The sequence below is a fragment of the Rhinoderma darwinii genome, chromosome 2 (assembly GCF_050947455.1).
Source record: "Rhinoderma darwinii isolate aRhiDar2 chromosome 2, aRhiDar2.hap1, whole genome shotgun sequence".
Taxonomy (NCBI): Eukaryota; Metazoa; Chordata; class Amphibia; order Anura; family Rhinodermatidae; genus Rhinoderma; species Rhinoderma darwinii.
In genome coordinates this window covers 347,546,243-347,561,504 of record NC_134688.1, presented here as the reverse complement: position 1 = coordinate 347,561,504, position 15,262 = coordinate 347,546,243, and the positions used below count along the sequence as shown (strand labels likewise).

General features: G+C 41.6%; 1 long non-coding RNA gene across 2 annotated transcripts; it reads right to left on the bottom strand.

Annotated features, from left to right (window-relative positions):
- Positions 1 to 13,168: 13,168 nt before the first annotated feature.
- Positions 13,169 to 14,248, bottom strand: LOC142741306 (uncharacterized). 2 transcript variants are annotated; one of them, XR_012881081.1, is made up of 3 exons: positions 14,147 to 14,248; positions 13,838 to 13,937; positions 13,169 to 13,214 (listed from the first exon to the last, which is right to left on the bottom strand). It is a non-coding gene; the product is annotated as an uncharacterized LOC142741306 (long non-coding RNA). The 2 variants fall into 2 exon arrangements; XR_012881080.1 differs by lacking the exon at positions 13,169 to 13,214 and adding an exon at positions 13,379 to 13,467.
- Between the last annotated feature and the right edge of the window lie 1,014 nt (positions 14,249 to 15,262).

Genomic DNA, 15,262 nt, shown 5'->3' with positions numbered 1-15,262 from the left:
AACCCAGTACCTCCTCCTCCTCTTCGGTTCTTCTTCCAGCATAGCTTACTGTCCGAATCGCCGAGAGACGAGCCAGTCCAGAAGAGCATGAGAGCATGAACCACACGTGGGTAGTGCATCCTTGCAACGAAAGAAATGCCAGAAACCAAAGTTATATCAGCCGAGGATTCCAACAGAGCTCTCACAAAGCACAAATGCCAGAGAAAATGGTGCCAGAGCGATCATGTGACCTTTTCAAGGGGTTGCGACATAGTGGTGACATCATTTGTAGACTCCCATTTCTTTTTTTTTGCGGATCCGTAAATGCGGATGTACTAAGGATGCATGACGGTACGTATTTGCGGACAGCGTGCCTATATGCGAATGAGTCGCAGATGACTTTGGATGACTAGGGATCCGTATTTGAGTAGAATAAAAGCCATTACAGTCGTGTGCATGAGGCCTTAGAGTCCATGCTGTTTAGTTTACAGATTATTGCTTAGGCTGGATACAATTGTAGCATATTACTATCCATGAGAAGTATTTGGCTTCTTTGGGTTTTCACTCCGTGTTTTCATCCCATTACAGCAAAGGTTAAAACAGAAATTTTAGCACAAAGGATATTATAAAGTTGTATAACATTTTTTATTTTACAGTGATCAAGGTTTATTTGCAGAGAACCCCTTTAATACTTACACCCATATTGTCCAAGATTCCTATCCCTACATCAAGAGAATTAGAAATTCTACAAGTTTCAGTGTACCAACTATTCCTGTCCAATAGTGGAATGAGATGAACTGGACTTTACTAAATATATCACGCCATGAATTATTACTTATGTTACCTATAACCTCATATTTAACCCCTGACTTTTACAGTTATTTTTGGTTTTTCATTTTCGCTCTTTCCTCCCCAACTTCCAGAAGCCATAAGTTTTTAATTTTTGGTCCAAAAAAAACGTATGAGGGATTGTTTTTTGAAGGACAAGTTGTACTTTTTCACGGCACCATTTATTGTACCATATTATATACTGGGAAACGTAAAGAAAATATTTGCTTAATCGTATTGTCTCCGCTTGTAAAGGGAGTCTAATATTACATTTTAGGAAACGGATGCTTAACCCCTTCGCGCTCAGCGACGTACTATTCCTTCGTGCTAAGTGCATCGTTCGCGCTCAGTGCTGGAATAGTATGTCACGGGAGGAACGGCCATTTCGGCCGTCTTCCCGACACATACAGGAGCTGTAACAGCTGCTTTCTCGTACAGCAGTCGCCGCAGCTCCTTCTGCGGAGACTGATCGCTGTGTCCCCGCTGATTAACCCCTTGAAAGCCGCTTTCAATAGCGATAGCGGCTTCTTAGGGGTTAAGCTGCTACATCGGCCCGCTACACGATAGCGGCCGGCGATGGTGGCTATAGCAACCGGACGCCTAACAATGGCATCCAGCTATGCCATTTATGGAAGCCTTGCTGTCAGTGAGTAGCTGACAGCTGTAATACACTGAACTACGCATATAGTGCAGTGTATTAGAATAGGGATCAGGGCCTCCTGCCCTCAAGTACACTAGTGGGACAAAGTAATAAAGTTAAAAAAAGTTAAAAAAAGGTTTTGTAAAAATAAGAAAATAAACGTTTTAAAAGTAACAAAAGTAAAAATCCCCCCTTTTCCCTTATCAGTCTTTTATTATTAATAAAAATAAATAAATAAACAAATAAACAATACATAATTGATATTGCCGCGTCCGTAACGGCCTGAACTACAAAAGTATTTAGTTATTTATCCAGCGCAGTGAACGCCGTAAAAGAAAATAATAATAAACCATACCAGAATCACAGTTTTTTGGTCACTTCACTTCTCAAAAAATGGAATAAAAAGAGATCAAAAAGTCGCATGTACCTAAAAATGGTACTGATCTAAACTACCGTTCGTTACGCAAAAACAAGTCCTCACACGGCTTTCCTGATGGAAAAAAAGACAAAAACTGTATGGCTCCTAGAATAAGGCAACACAAAAAGTAAATGATTGTTAATAAAAATTATTTTATTGTGCAAACACCATAAGGCATAAAAAAAACCTATAAACATTTGGTATCGCCGTAATCATATCGCCATGCTGAATAACGTGAATATGTCGTTTATAGCGCACGGTGAACGCTGTAAAAAAAATAGAATAAAAAACAATAGAAGAATTGCTGTTTTTTAGTCACCACGCCTCTTAAAAGTAGAACAAAAACTGATCAAAAAGTCACATGCACCCCATGAAAACTACAATGAATTCCTCAAGGGGTCTAGTTTCCAAAATAGTATCACTTTTGGGGGCTTTCCACTGTTTTGGCACCACAAGACCTCTTCAAACCGGACATGGTGCCTAATAAAAAGGAGGCCTCATAATCCTCTAGGTGGTTCTTTGCTTCGGAGGCCGGTGCTTCAGTCCATTACCACACTAGGACCACATCTGGGATATTTCTCAAAACTGGAGAATCTGGGCAATAAGTATTGAGTAGTGTTTCTCGGGGTAAAACCTTCTGTTTTACAGAAAAAAAAAAGGAATAAAAACAATTTTCTTACAAAAAACCTGAAATATGTAAATTGCACCTCTACTTTGCTTTAAATTCCTGTGAAACACCTAAAAGGTTAATAAACTTTCTGAATGCTGTTTTGAATATTTTGAGGGGCCTAGTTTCTAAAATGGGGTGTTTTATAGGGGTTTCTAATATATAGGCCCCCCCAAAGCCACTTCAGAACTAAACTGGTAACTAAAAAAAAAAGAGGCTTTTTCTTATACCACACCCCGATGTACCGTATGGCCGTGTCCAAGATGCGTTATGAGGCAATACTTCGCTTCTTACATTATACTGATAATGAGCAGCGCCCACCCTGAGATGACCCCAGTTTTGACCGTTTGTATAAACGGAGACCCCTATTAGACCATTTTAGTGCCCGGTTTTCCAAAGCATACACCCCCGAGAATTGTATTTCTATTGATGAGTCCCTGGTCCATTTTAAAGGGAGGCTTCAATTCCACCAGTACCTGCCGTGTAAGAGGGCAAGGTATGGCGTGAAGATGTATAAGTTGTGCGAGAGTGCATCAGGGTATACTTACAAGGACAGCAGTATTCAGCCCTTAGAATGCCCCCCCCCTTACTGGGAGTTAACGCAAAAATTGGGTGGGATTTGGTGCACCCACTGCTGGACCAGGTTTACCACCTCTAACTGGATAATTTTTATACCAGCATCCTACTCTTCAAGTGCCTCGCTTCCAGAAGTACTGTGGCATGCGGCACTGCTAGAAGAAATCGCAGAGGCCTCCTGTGAAGGATTTGCCTGACACAGCTTCTGTGTCGACGCCCGTGGTTAATAAGCCTGCATCTGTGTCTAGGTCTGCTAGAGTGACTCGATCTGCTACAACTCTGGCTGGTAGGCTGAGGAGTGGGAGAGCCTATCGCAGCCTGGCCAGACGGTTCTAGCTCCCGCCCTTGGTCTACTTATAACTTCATTTGATGCTTGTCCTTTGCCTGCGATTCTCTTGTTTCCTGGCTCTGCTGTTCCTGCTGTTACCATTGACCTCTGCTTCATATTGACCCTGGCTTGACTGACTATTCTCCTGCTCTGCAATTGTTACCACGTACCCTCCTGGTTTGACTCGGCTCATCCACTACTCTGTTGCTCACGGTTTTGCCATGGGCAACTGCCCCACTTCCCTTTGCTTTTGTGTACCCTTGTCTTGTTTGTCTGTCGTGCATATATTGAGCGTATGGACCGTCGCCCATTTGTACGCAGTCGCCTAGGACGGGCTGTGAAAGTAGGCAGGGTCTGAGTGGCGGGTAGATTAGGGCTCACCTGTCTGTCTCCCTATCCTGACATTACAACTCCCTAAGACACTGCTTGGGCAAACAAGAAGGGGTGGAAGCAGGGCACATTCTAGCAGCAACATATTGTGTGTTAAGTACAAGGACAAGAGAGATGTCGTTGTATTGACAACAATACATGGCCACACCAGTGCCCATGTACCTGTACGAGGTACCAGTACAGAGAACCCCAAACCAGACTGCATCCTGGACTACAATAGGTACATAGGAGGGGTGGATTTGTCAGATCAAGTCCTGAAGCCCTACAGTGCCATGCGGTGTGGTATAAGAAGCTGGCCGCGCACATCATTCAGATTGCATTGTACAATGCGTACGTATTACATCGATGTAAAGGCCAGACGGGAACTTTCCTGGAATTTCAAGAGGTGGTTATCAAGAACCTAATCTTTAGGGACCATGAAGGGGGGGCACCAAGTACTTCTGGAAGCGAGCCCACACGCATCGTACCAGGGCAACACTTTCCAGGAGAAGTTCCCCAAACTGGCAAGAAGGGAAAAAGTCAAAAGAAGTGCAAAGTCTGCTATAAGAGGGGGATAAGGTAAGACACAATATATCAATATGACACGTGTCCCGAAAAACCAGGGCTCTGTATGAAAGTGTTTTAAAATTTATCATACATCCCTTGATTTTCAATCTACCCCAGTTTTACTTACCATGATGCACGCCGCACAGCTTATCCCCCTCATCTTTACACTCTGGGCCCTGCTGTGTGCCCAGGCAGCTGTTAACATCCACATGTAGGGTATTGCCGTACCCGTGAGAACCCACATTACAGTTTATGGGATGTATGTCTCCGGTGGGCTGGGCACAATATATCGGACACTGAAATGGCATATATGTATAGAAAATTGCAAATCTCACTCTGCACTATCTGCTGCGCATTATCTTTTACACAATACCTGTGGGGTCAAAATGCTCACTACACCTCTAGATGAATGCCTTAAGGGGTGTAGTTTTTAAAACGGGGTCACTTCTCGGGGGTTTCAACTGTACTGGTACCTCAGGGGCTTCTGCATACATGACTTAGTACCAGAGAATCCCCAGTAGGCCAAATGGTAGTCCTTTCCTTCTTAGCCCTCCCATGGGCCCAGTTTATCACACATTTTTTTTAATTCACAGCCCATTTCAAATAAATTCAGAGAATAAACTGTGGGGTCTAAATGGTCACAAAACCCATAAATGAATTCCTTGAGGGGTTTAGTTTCCAAAATGGGGTCACCTCTGGTGGGTTTCCATTGCTTTGATACCTCTGGGGCCAGGGGCGTAGCTAAAGGCTCATGGGCCCGGGTGCAAGAATTCAGCTTGGGCCCCCCTACTCCTCCCCAGCACCACCATCATCATCAGACCCCTGCGCGCTCCTATGCCCAGATGCCTTGCCCAACAGCCCCCATAGTATAATGCCCCCACACAGTTAATGCTCCCATAGCTGCCCCCACACAGTATAATGCCCCATAACGTATACTGCCCCCCCATAATAGCCCCATACCGTATAATGCTCCCCATATCAGCCCCCCATACAGTATAATGCCCCCCCACAATATCAGCCCCCCCATACAGTATAATGCCCCCATATGTGCATAATTACTTACCTATCCCCATTCCCACGTTGAGTGGAGGATCCTTCGCCTCCTCCGGTGTGTACTATGAGTGACTCAGCGCAGGCAGGCGCGATGATGTCGCTACATCCCGCCTGCCTGTGTCGAGCCACTCACGGCACAGGGAATGCTGGATCAAGGAGATGTCAGCTCCTTGCTCCAGCATTGATTGGAACCGGGACCTCGGTGAGTGACTCACGAACCCCCAGGGGGACGCGACCCACAGTGTAGGGATGTCACGATACCAAAATTTGAACTTCGATACCGATATTTCGTTTACTTTGCCAACAGTAATAAAAATAAAAAAAAGTTCTTCCATTTTCTGATGTGAGGCAGGAGGTGTGATTATGAATTTTGAATGTGCCTCACATTAATAGTAATTAACCCCATTATGTTTCTCAGTCATAATGGGTTAATATGTAAGGTACATGATGGAGTTAATTACTATTAATGTGAGGCACATGGAGGTTAAATTCATCATCGCACCTTGTGCCTCATAATTAGGCCCCATGCACACGACCGTAAATAACCTCCGTTCACTTTCATTGAGCGCGGACACATTTCCGTAGCGCTACGGATGGTTGTCCGTGCCGTAGAAATGTTCCGAAAATTATGGAAGATGTCCGTCCTTTTGCATTTTGCGGGCCGTTCTCACATACTTTGTATGGGAGCACGGCCCGAAAATGCGGGTGGCAGTGGGCGGCCGGCCGTGCCCGCAATCGCGGGCCGTGATTGCGGGCACGGTCGTGTGAATGGGGCCTAAGTGATAGAAAGCAATTTTTATTTTATTTTTTTACAGAGTACACATCATAAATGATGCAAAAAAATTGTTGTGCAGGTTATTACGGCTGCGCCAATACCGATTATGTGTATGTTTTATGTATTGAGACTTATTTTAATGTTTATTATAAAAAAGGTGTATGTGTATTTTTTTTATTTAACATTACTTTGTTTTTACTTTATTTTAAAACTTCAATGTACTGGCATATAGCTATATGCTAGTACATTAGCCTGTGTACTGATAGTACACAGGCAGTTGTTAGGACATACCTCAGTATGCCCTAACAACAGGAAATATGGTAGGACAGCCCTGGGGTCCTTCAATAGACCCTGGGCTGTCTGCCCATATATGGGATGTCCCTTAATCGCGTCACAGGAATTCCCTGTGACGCGATCCAGGGGCATCCCCCCTTCTCATTTTCCCCTGAATGCTGCTGTCAGCTTTGATCGCAGCATTCAGGAGAATAGCGGCGGAGATGAGCGGTTTCTCTGATCTCCGCCGTTATAGAGCAGGGCTGCGGCTGTGTAATACAGCCATTGCCCCTGCTCCTACTAATGAGCGGCGGTTCAGGCATTGAGGACAGAACATGGGGGTGTTTTGTAGCGCGCCCACCATGTTCTGTCTTCAGTGCCGACGCTCATTAGTGCAGCGCCGGCCGCATCACATCATCCTGACGGCGCGCAGATGTCAGGACTCAGGAGCGGGGCAGTGACTGTATTACACAGCCGCAGCCCCGCTCTCATACACTCGTACTATACTGTATTGTGTTGTATTGTGCAGTTTGCGGTGGAGGAGGGGGGGGCTGTGATTTAACGCCCCCCCCTCTCCACTGCAAACAACACAATACATTACAAGGCATCACAACACATTACATTACAATACATAACGTTACAACACAATACATTACATTACAATATACATTACATTACACTGCAGCTTACCTGGAGTCCTCCGCACCGCCTCTTCTGCTCTGTCTGGAAGCCGTGTCACGTGACAACACGGTCACATGGTACACTAAGTGTACCATGTGACCGTAACCAGGAAGTGCCGGCTTCACGGACAGAAGATTCAGTTAGAAAACATGCTGTATGGCAACGGGGGCCCGTGGGCCCCCCAGGCTTAGGGGCCCGGTCGCAATTGCGACCGCTGCAAACCCTATAGCTACGCCACTGTCTGGGGCTCTGCAAATTTGACATGGCACCCGAAAACCAATCCAGCAAAATCTGGACTCCAAAGAACACATAGCGCTTCTTTCCTTCTGAGACTTCCCATGGGCCCAAACGGCATTTTATCACCACAAATGGGATATTACCGCACTCAGGACAAATTGGGCAACAAAATGGGGCATTTTGTTCCATGCGAAAATAAGAAATTTTGATCAAAATGACATCTTATTGGAAAAAATGTCATCTTTTTAATTTCACAGCCCAATTCAAAGACGCTCTGTGAAGAAACTGTGGGGTGAAAATGGTAACAACAACCATTAGTGAATTCCTTGAGGGGTGCAGTTTCCAAAATGGGGTCACTTTTAAGGGATTCCTACTTTTTTTGCCACCTCAACACCTCTTCAAACCTGGCATGCTGCCTAAAATATATTCTAATAAAAATGAGGCCCCAAAATGCACTAGGTGCTTCTTTGCTTCTGGGGCTTGAGTTTTAGTCCAAGAGCACACTAGAGCCACATGTGGGACATTTCTAAAAACGGCAGAATCTGTAAAATACATATTTAGTAGTGTTTCTCTGGTAAAACCTTCTGTGTTACAGAAAAAAATAGAATAAAGTTAAATTCAGCAAGAAAAATGAAATTTGCAAATTTCACCTCCACTTTGCTTTAATTCCTGTGAAATGCCTAAAGGGTTAAAAAAAACTTTCTAAATGCTGTTTTGAATACTTTGAGGGGTCTAGTTTTTAAAATGGGGAGTTTTGTGGGTGTTTCTAATACATAGGTGCCTCAAAGCCACTTCAGAACTGAACAGGTACCTTAAAAAAAAGGCTTTTGAAATTTTCTTAAAAATATGAGAAATTGCTGTTTATGTTCTAAGCCTTGTAACGTCCAAGAAAAATCAAAGAATGTTCAAAAAATGATGCCAATCTAAAGTAGAATTATGGGAAATGTGAACTAGTAACTATTTTGGGTGGTATAACCATCTGTTTTACAAGCAGATGCATTTTTTACTTTAGAAAAATTCTATCTTTTCTAAATTTTCTCTAAATTTTGCAATTTTTCACTAATAAACATTGAACATATCAACAAAATTCTACAGCTAATATAAAGCCCAATGTCTCACGAGAAAACAGTCTCAGAATCGCTTGGATAGGTTTAAGCATTCCGACGTTGAAAAATGTCAAAAGAAATAGCGCAGACCCTAGTAGCTGGCAGGAATGGATTATATACAAAAGCAAATTGGTGTGCAAGAGCAGTAATGATCCCAATTTCCCAGCTGCTATTAAGTTGTTGAACTTATTAAAATGTAACTTTTAGGGTATGTGCACACACACTAATTACGTCCGTAATTGACGGACGTATTTCGGCCGCAAGTACCGGACCGAACGCAGTGCAGGGAGCCGGACTCCTAGCATCATACTTATGTACGATGCTAGGAGTCCCTGCCTCGCTGCAGGACAACTGTCCCATACTGAAAACATGATTACAGTACGGGACAGTTGTCCTGCAGCGAGGCAGGGACTCCTAGCATCGTACATAAGTATGATGCTAGGAGCCCGGCTCCCTGCACTGTGTTCGGTCCTGTACTTGCGGCCGAAATACGTCCGTCAATTACGGACGTAATCAGTGTGTGTGCACATACCCTTATTATTTGAATTTAGAAATGAAGCGCAGCAGAGAGAAGAAAGACGTACAACATTGAGGTGAGTTAAAAGGATTATTAAAAGAGCGCTACCCCCCCCCCCGACATGTTTCGCTGCTTCAGACCATTAGCCCCGAATTTATCCCCTGAGGATGCTGCTGAAGCAGCGAAACATGTCGGGGGGGCTAGCGCTCTTTTAATAATCCTAGTCGGCACAAGCTACTGCATCTTACCCTGTGTGACAAGGACGGGACCCCATACGGCGCTGCTACTCAGGAAGGATACAGTGGTAGTTATAAATGATACTTTATTGTAGGCTACGCGTTTCAATGCCGCACCGGCATCTTCCTCAGGCCACACACATTGCAGTCTGAACAACAGCCCTTTAAATACACCACGCGGGAGAAAAATCCGCCAATGTAAACAGGGTTAAAGTGCAAGGTTACGTAATCACCGGGAGAAGTTCAAACTTAACAGATACAAGAAAGACATTCAATTGTATATACTGCTAATTTAAACTAAAATCGGCAGAGTTGAATTAAAATGGGGTATGGGATCTTAACATAAAAAAGGGGACAATTGCAGACAATCTATAAAACATTAATAACCATATCGATGAATTTAAACAGTTGCTAAAACATAATAAAATATACAGAAGTTTAGCGATGTATCGTACTTGCAATATTTTGCGGTAATTCACCAATTAATTAAAATGAAAACGAATTAAAGGAAAATAAACTGAATGGGTGAAAATAATAAAAACTGCTATGGAACCCATATTACTGGGAACTCAACTGAACGTGGAAAACATATAAAATGATGTATATTTTGGTAAAAAAACAACAATCAACCATTAAGTTGATCTAAATGTCATTTATATTTTTATTTTCAGTAGTTATCCTTTGGAATAAAGTGAGGACATTCCATCATAAAAGAGTATGGGTGTTGAGTAAAATTAATTTGAATAAAAGAGAGGACTATTTAAGACAATCTCAAATATTTATCTATGAATTAAGATAAAAGTTTAAAAGCTCAAAAGAATATACAGAAGTTTATGCTGTATCAAAACAGCGATATTTTGCGGTAATTCACCAATGATTTGCAATCAAAACGAATTTAGAGAAAAATGGATTCAGGAAGAGAAAATGATTAAAAATACCATAAAACCCATAACGGCCAGAACTCAACTAATCAGGGAAATTCCACCCAATGATGTTGATTTTAATAGAACCACTGCTCATCCTTTACGATGATCTTGATATTATTAACAGTGGTTAACCTTTTTAATAAATTGTGGAAAATTCACTAAAGATTTCTAACATGAACAAATATATATAAGTATTAGGTATACATGTATAAGTCAAAAGTGAGTACTATATGCTAAAAAAACACAAATTCATCTGTAATAAAAGAAGCATTAATCAAGACTAGTTTCCGTGATGTCATTCAAACCGTTTGGATGTAGGGTCAATAGTTTAAAAATCCAAACATTTTCTCTTTGCTTGAGTTTTTGGAACCGGTTGGGAACGTCACAAGGAATTTGTTCAATAGGCGTAATGGTAATTCTATTAAACTGGCAGTTATGGGAAGAAGCACAGTGTCTCGAAACACTGTGTTTTAAAAACCCCTTTAGAACATTATATCTATGTTTGTTGATTCTGCTTCTCAAACATTGGATGGTCCTCCCAATGTACTGTAAGCGGCACGAACACTCAAGGAGGTAAATTACAAAATTACTACCACAATTAAGGAAAGCCTTAATTGGGAAAATTTCTTTGGTTGTATTGGAACAGAAGGTCAGTTTTTTGTGTGAGATATTGTTACAACACAGACAACGTCCTTGGCTACACTTATAGGATCCATTCAAAACTGGTAAAACTCTTGGAATAGAAGGTTTAAGGTTATTGATAAGACTAGGGGCCAATATAATCTTCAAATTAGCTGACCGTCTAAAGGTGATATTTGGTTTGTCGGGTAGAGAATTTTTGAGGAAAGGATCATTTTTCAAGATATGCCAATGTTTGGACAAAATAGATCTCACCAATTTATGTCCACTGTTATATGATGTAATAAAATTATTTGTAAACTTAATCTTGTTGGTATTAGTTTTTCCATTTTTATTAGTGCAATCGGTAGTATCCTCTGTCTTTTTTGTTTGGTTAACACAGGACTTTTGGGTCAATTCTGCTGCTTTTAAACGTGCACCTTTAATCAGTTGTGTAGGGAAATTTTTCACCTTAAATCTACTTTCTAAAATCTCACATTCCCTTAAAAAATTAATTTCAGACGAGCAATTCTTCCTCACTCTCCTGAATTGGCCAAAGGGTCACGTTCAGTTGAGTTCCCAGTAATATGGGTTCCATAGCAGTTTTTATTATTTTCACCCATTCAGTTTATTTTCCTTTAATTCGTTTTCATTTTAATTAATTGGTGAATTACCACAAAATATTGCAAGTACGATACATCGCTAAACTTCTGTATATTTTATTATGTTTTAGCAACTGTTTAAATTCATCGATATGGATATTAATGTTTTATAGATTGTCTGCAATTGTCCCCTTTTTTATGTTAAGATCCCATACCGCATTTTAATTCAACTCTGCCGATTTTAGTTTAAATTAGCAGTATATACAATTGAATGTCTTTCTTGTATCTGTTAAGTTTGAACTTCTCCCGGTGATTACGTCACCTTGCACTTTAACCCTGTTTACATTGGCGTTTTTTTCTCCCGCGTGGTGTATTTAAAGGGCTGTTGTTCAGACTGCAATGTGTGTGGCCTGAGGAAGATGCCGGTGCGGCATTGAAACGCGTAGCCTACAATAAAGTATCATTTATAACTACCACTGTATCCTTCCTGAGTAGCAGCGCCGTATGGGGTCCCGTTTTTTCAAAGAATTTACACATTATCTATTGCGGTGGTCCTTCAGGATTGACCGGCTGGGATCTCGGCAGCAGCACTCATCCAATACTTATCTACCTACTACACGCTCCTGACCTTTCCACCTGTGGTAAGCCTCCATCTGTCAAACATAGTTTGTTTTTTCCTGGGCTTACTCGCACTATGTGGCGCCGTGCTTTTCTCTTTCAATTCTCTGTGTGACAAAGAGGCTCTCTAGCAGTCTGCAGCTGCTGACTGCGCCTGCCACTTTATTCTTATGAGACCCTAATACACATTGGATCTCAAACGTTACGCTAACCGACTTGGAACCATTTTAACTCACCTCAATGTTGTACGTCTTTCTTCTCTCTGCTGCGCTTCATTTCTAAATTAAAATAATAAAAGTTACATTTTAATAAATTCAACAACTCAATAGCAGCTGGGAAATTGGGATCATTACTGCTCTTGCACACCAATGAGATTTGAAAAATGAGCTCTGAGCCCTAAGGCCCAAACTAGGCTGCGTCCTTAAGGGGTTAAGCAACTATCAAATATATCAATGTTTTACTTCTCCTGTCACTCTTTGTCCTACAGTATATAATCCAGTACATATGGCGGCACGTTCCATACACTCTGTATTGTGTACATATGATACAATGTCCTGTCACCTACCACTGGATTAAACGCGATGTCACACAAATAGCGCTGTGAAGGGTCGGTTAGGTGAAATGTATACACTGTGGTAAGTTGCAGCCGCGCACATAACAATTACCAGTCACACTTATGGATTGATGTTAAAGATTTATTTAAGGTTTTTGTGGATCAAAATATATAATGGTAAAGATGATGGTAATACAAGATCCAGCAAAAACGACGGAATATGTCACAGTATATACTGTAGTATCAGTAAGGGGTGGAAAATCTGGATTCCACAGACACAAGAAGAGATGACATATTGTCCTGTTCTGAACCTGGTCTTCTGCGTGATATTGATGCCCTGGTGACCACATTGATGTCTCTTCTGTGACAGATGTTGTAGAAATGTTAAGTCTCGCCATTGGAATTCTTGTAAGATGGCGGATTCTGCCCTTGGTTGTTATTGGTGTTGATGTTCTGTTGATATCTGCTGACTTGTTCTGGGGGGAGAAGCACACAACCCTATTAAATATTGATCATTCAGGCTGCTTGATAAATATAGAGAGGGGACACATCCAGAGGAACTTACCTTTCTATCAGCATTGATGGTGGCTCCTCCGGTGACAGGGAGCGCTATTCTCGCCAGATGTACTGCGGAATTGATGTTTATGCTGCAAGACAAATATTTGCTATTAATGTTCTATAATGTGTGTTTCTTAGCAGACACAAAATCTAGAAGACTTTTTAAGGTGATTTGAGGTAAATACATTTCTTAATTGATCCTTGGCGTCACACTACAAACCTTGAAGATGGTTGATGCAAGCAGTGGGTCTGACCTAGAGCTGCGCTCTTCAGCATGTTACGGGAACTTTCTAATGTTCCGATGTTTTATGCCCCGGAGATTGTAACTGTTCCTTAGGAGTCCTGCAAGATGCCAAGTAATGTCTTCTTCCATCAATAGCAATGTTCCTTGTATCCATCATTTTTGCTTAGAAGCTAATGCATCATAAAATCCAGTTGTTCCATCCATTCAGATGACAGGTTCCTTTAGGAAACTCATTGTACTATACTACATACATGCTTACAGTTGGGGAAGTTGTTCCCCAAAGCCCACAACCTTCATTCAGAAATGAAAACGTGTCTGAATACAAGGAGTTGGAATTTTAAGATTGAAAATACTTATTTACACTTTAGTTAAATTAGTTGATAAAATAAATTACAGATACAGAGGAAAACCTAAGAGATGGAAGAACATTTTCACCGCAAACATAATAGACAACTACAAAGCTCTTACCTGTAAGGACATGAACAGATGCAGCTACTTTTTTTGTCCTTTCCTCCTAATGCCCGTTACATAGATTTTACGATCAAAGCGTCCACCAGCCAAGGGGATGCTGGAATGAGAAATATATTTATGTAAGACATATGATAATGTTAGCAGGTAACCACACTTTGCTTAGTTTCACATCCTATAATCCTCCAGTACTGTCACCAAGGTGTACAGCCACCTGCCCCAAAGTGTGAGCTCTGGCTATAAGGACCATGTAGCAATGACGGCTACTGAAAGTATCATACGAACAATATGGAGGAAAACATGACTTACTCATCTGAACCGGGCCTGATCTTTACTTCAAAGATGCCAAAAACAGGTCGGTGGTCTGAGGTCTTCAAAACAGGGCAAGAGTCGTATCTCAGGACTCGCACATCTCCCTCACATTGGCTTTTAAACAACACCCTGTCCTGTAGAGGTCATGAAAATAACAAATATCATTAGTGAAATCATATTATAATATATTATTAAACTGCAAAACAACACAGACCTAAATGTTGGGCCTACTTTATTTATATTGCAGAATATTGAGACTTTATTGTATTTTAGGTTTGACTTGGTCACACAGATTTCATTAAATAAGTATCCTTGACCCATGCTGGGCAACGACATATTACACTGGGAAACTGTGATGACAAACTCACTACATAAAAGTAAAATTAACTGAAAGCTTTGTTCATAAGAAATTACTCTTCCAGCTATAATAATAACAATTCATTACATTGGGGGAGGGGATTCATTATATAATGGGTGCTCTGGCCCATGGATTCTATTGTCTCTCAAGCTCTGTAGACCTGGAAATAAGATATCTTACCGTATATGATGGAATTCTCTGCTTTGCTGATGTATCATAGGTGTCTGTGCCAATGTCAAACTTATATGTAGGAAGGAAATCAATGGTGTGCTCCTTGAACCCTAGAAATATGGACCCTTAAGTTGAAAGAAAAAACAGTTGTCAGTATTAAAAAAAAAAAAGGAGCAATTGATAATTTTAGCACTATATAAGAATTTGGGGAACATATCAACCATCATGTCAGTGATTTGTATTAATCTGTGGAAGTGGTTGTGGTATTAAAGGGGTTTTCCAACTTCTGACAACTGATGACATACTCACCAGATAGGTCATCAGTACATGATCTGTGGTGGTCCGACACCCGGACCCTGCACTAATCAGCTGGTCCGGTGCCTTTGAGCACTGGACGTACATGCCGGATGCAGTTGGCACCGGCCACGGAATTGCTACCGAGCTGCAGTACTGCAACTCTGCTCCTATTCAAGTGAATAGGAGGCAGACCCGCAGTTATGCATCATGGCAGCTATGCTATGTAAGGAGCCAACTGCTTCCGGCTCCGTAAATAGCATTGTGTGCCATAACATCCGGTGCCCGCA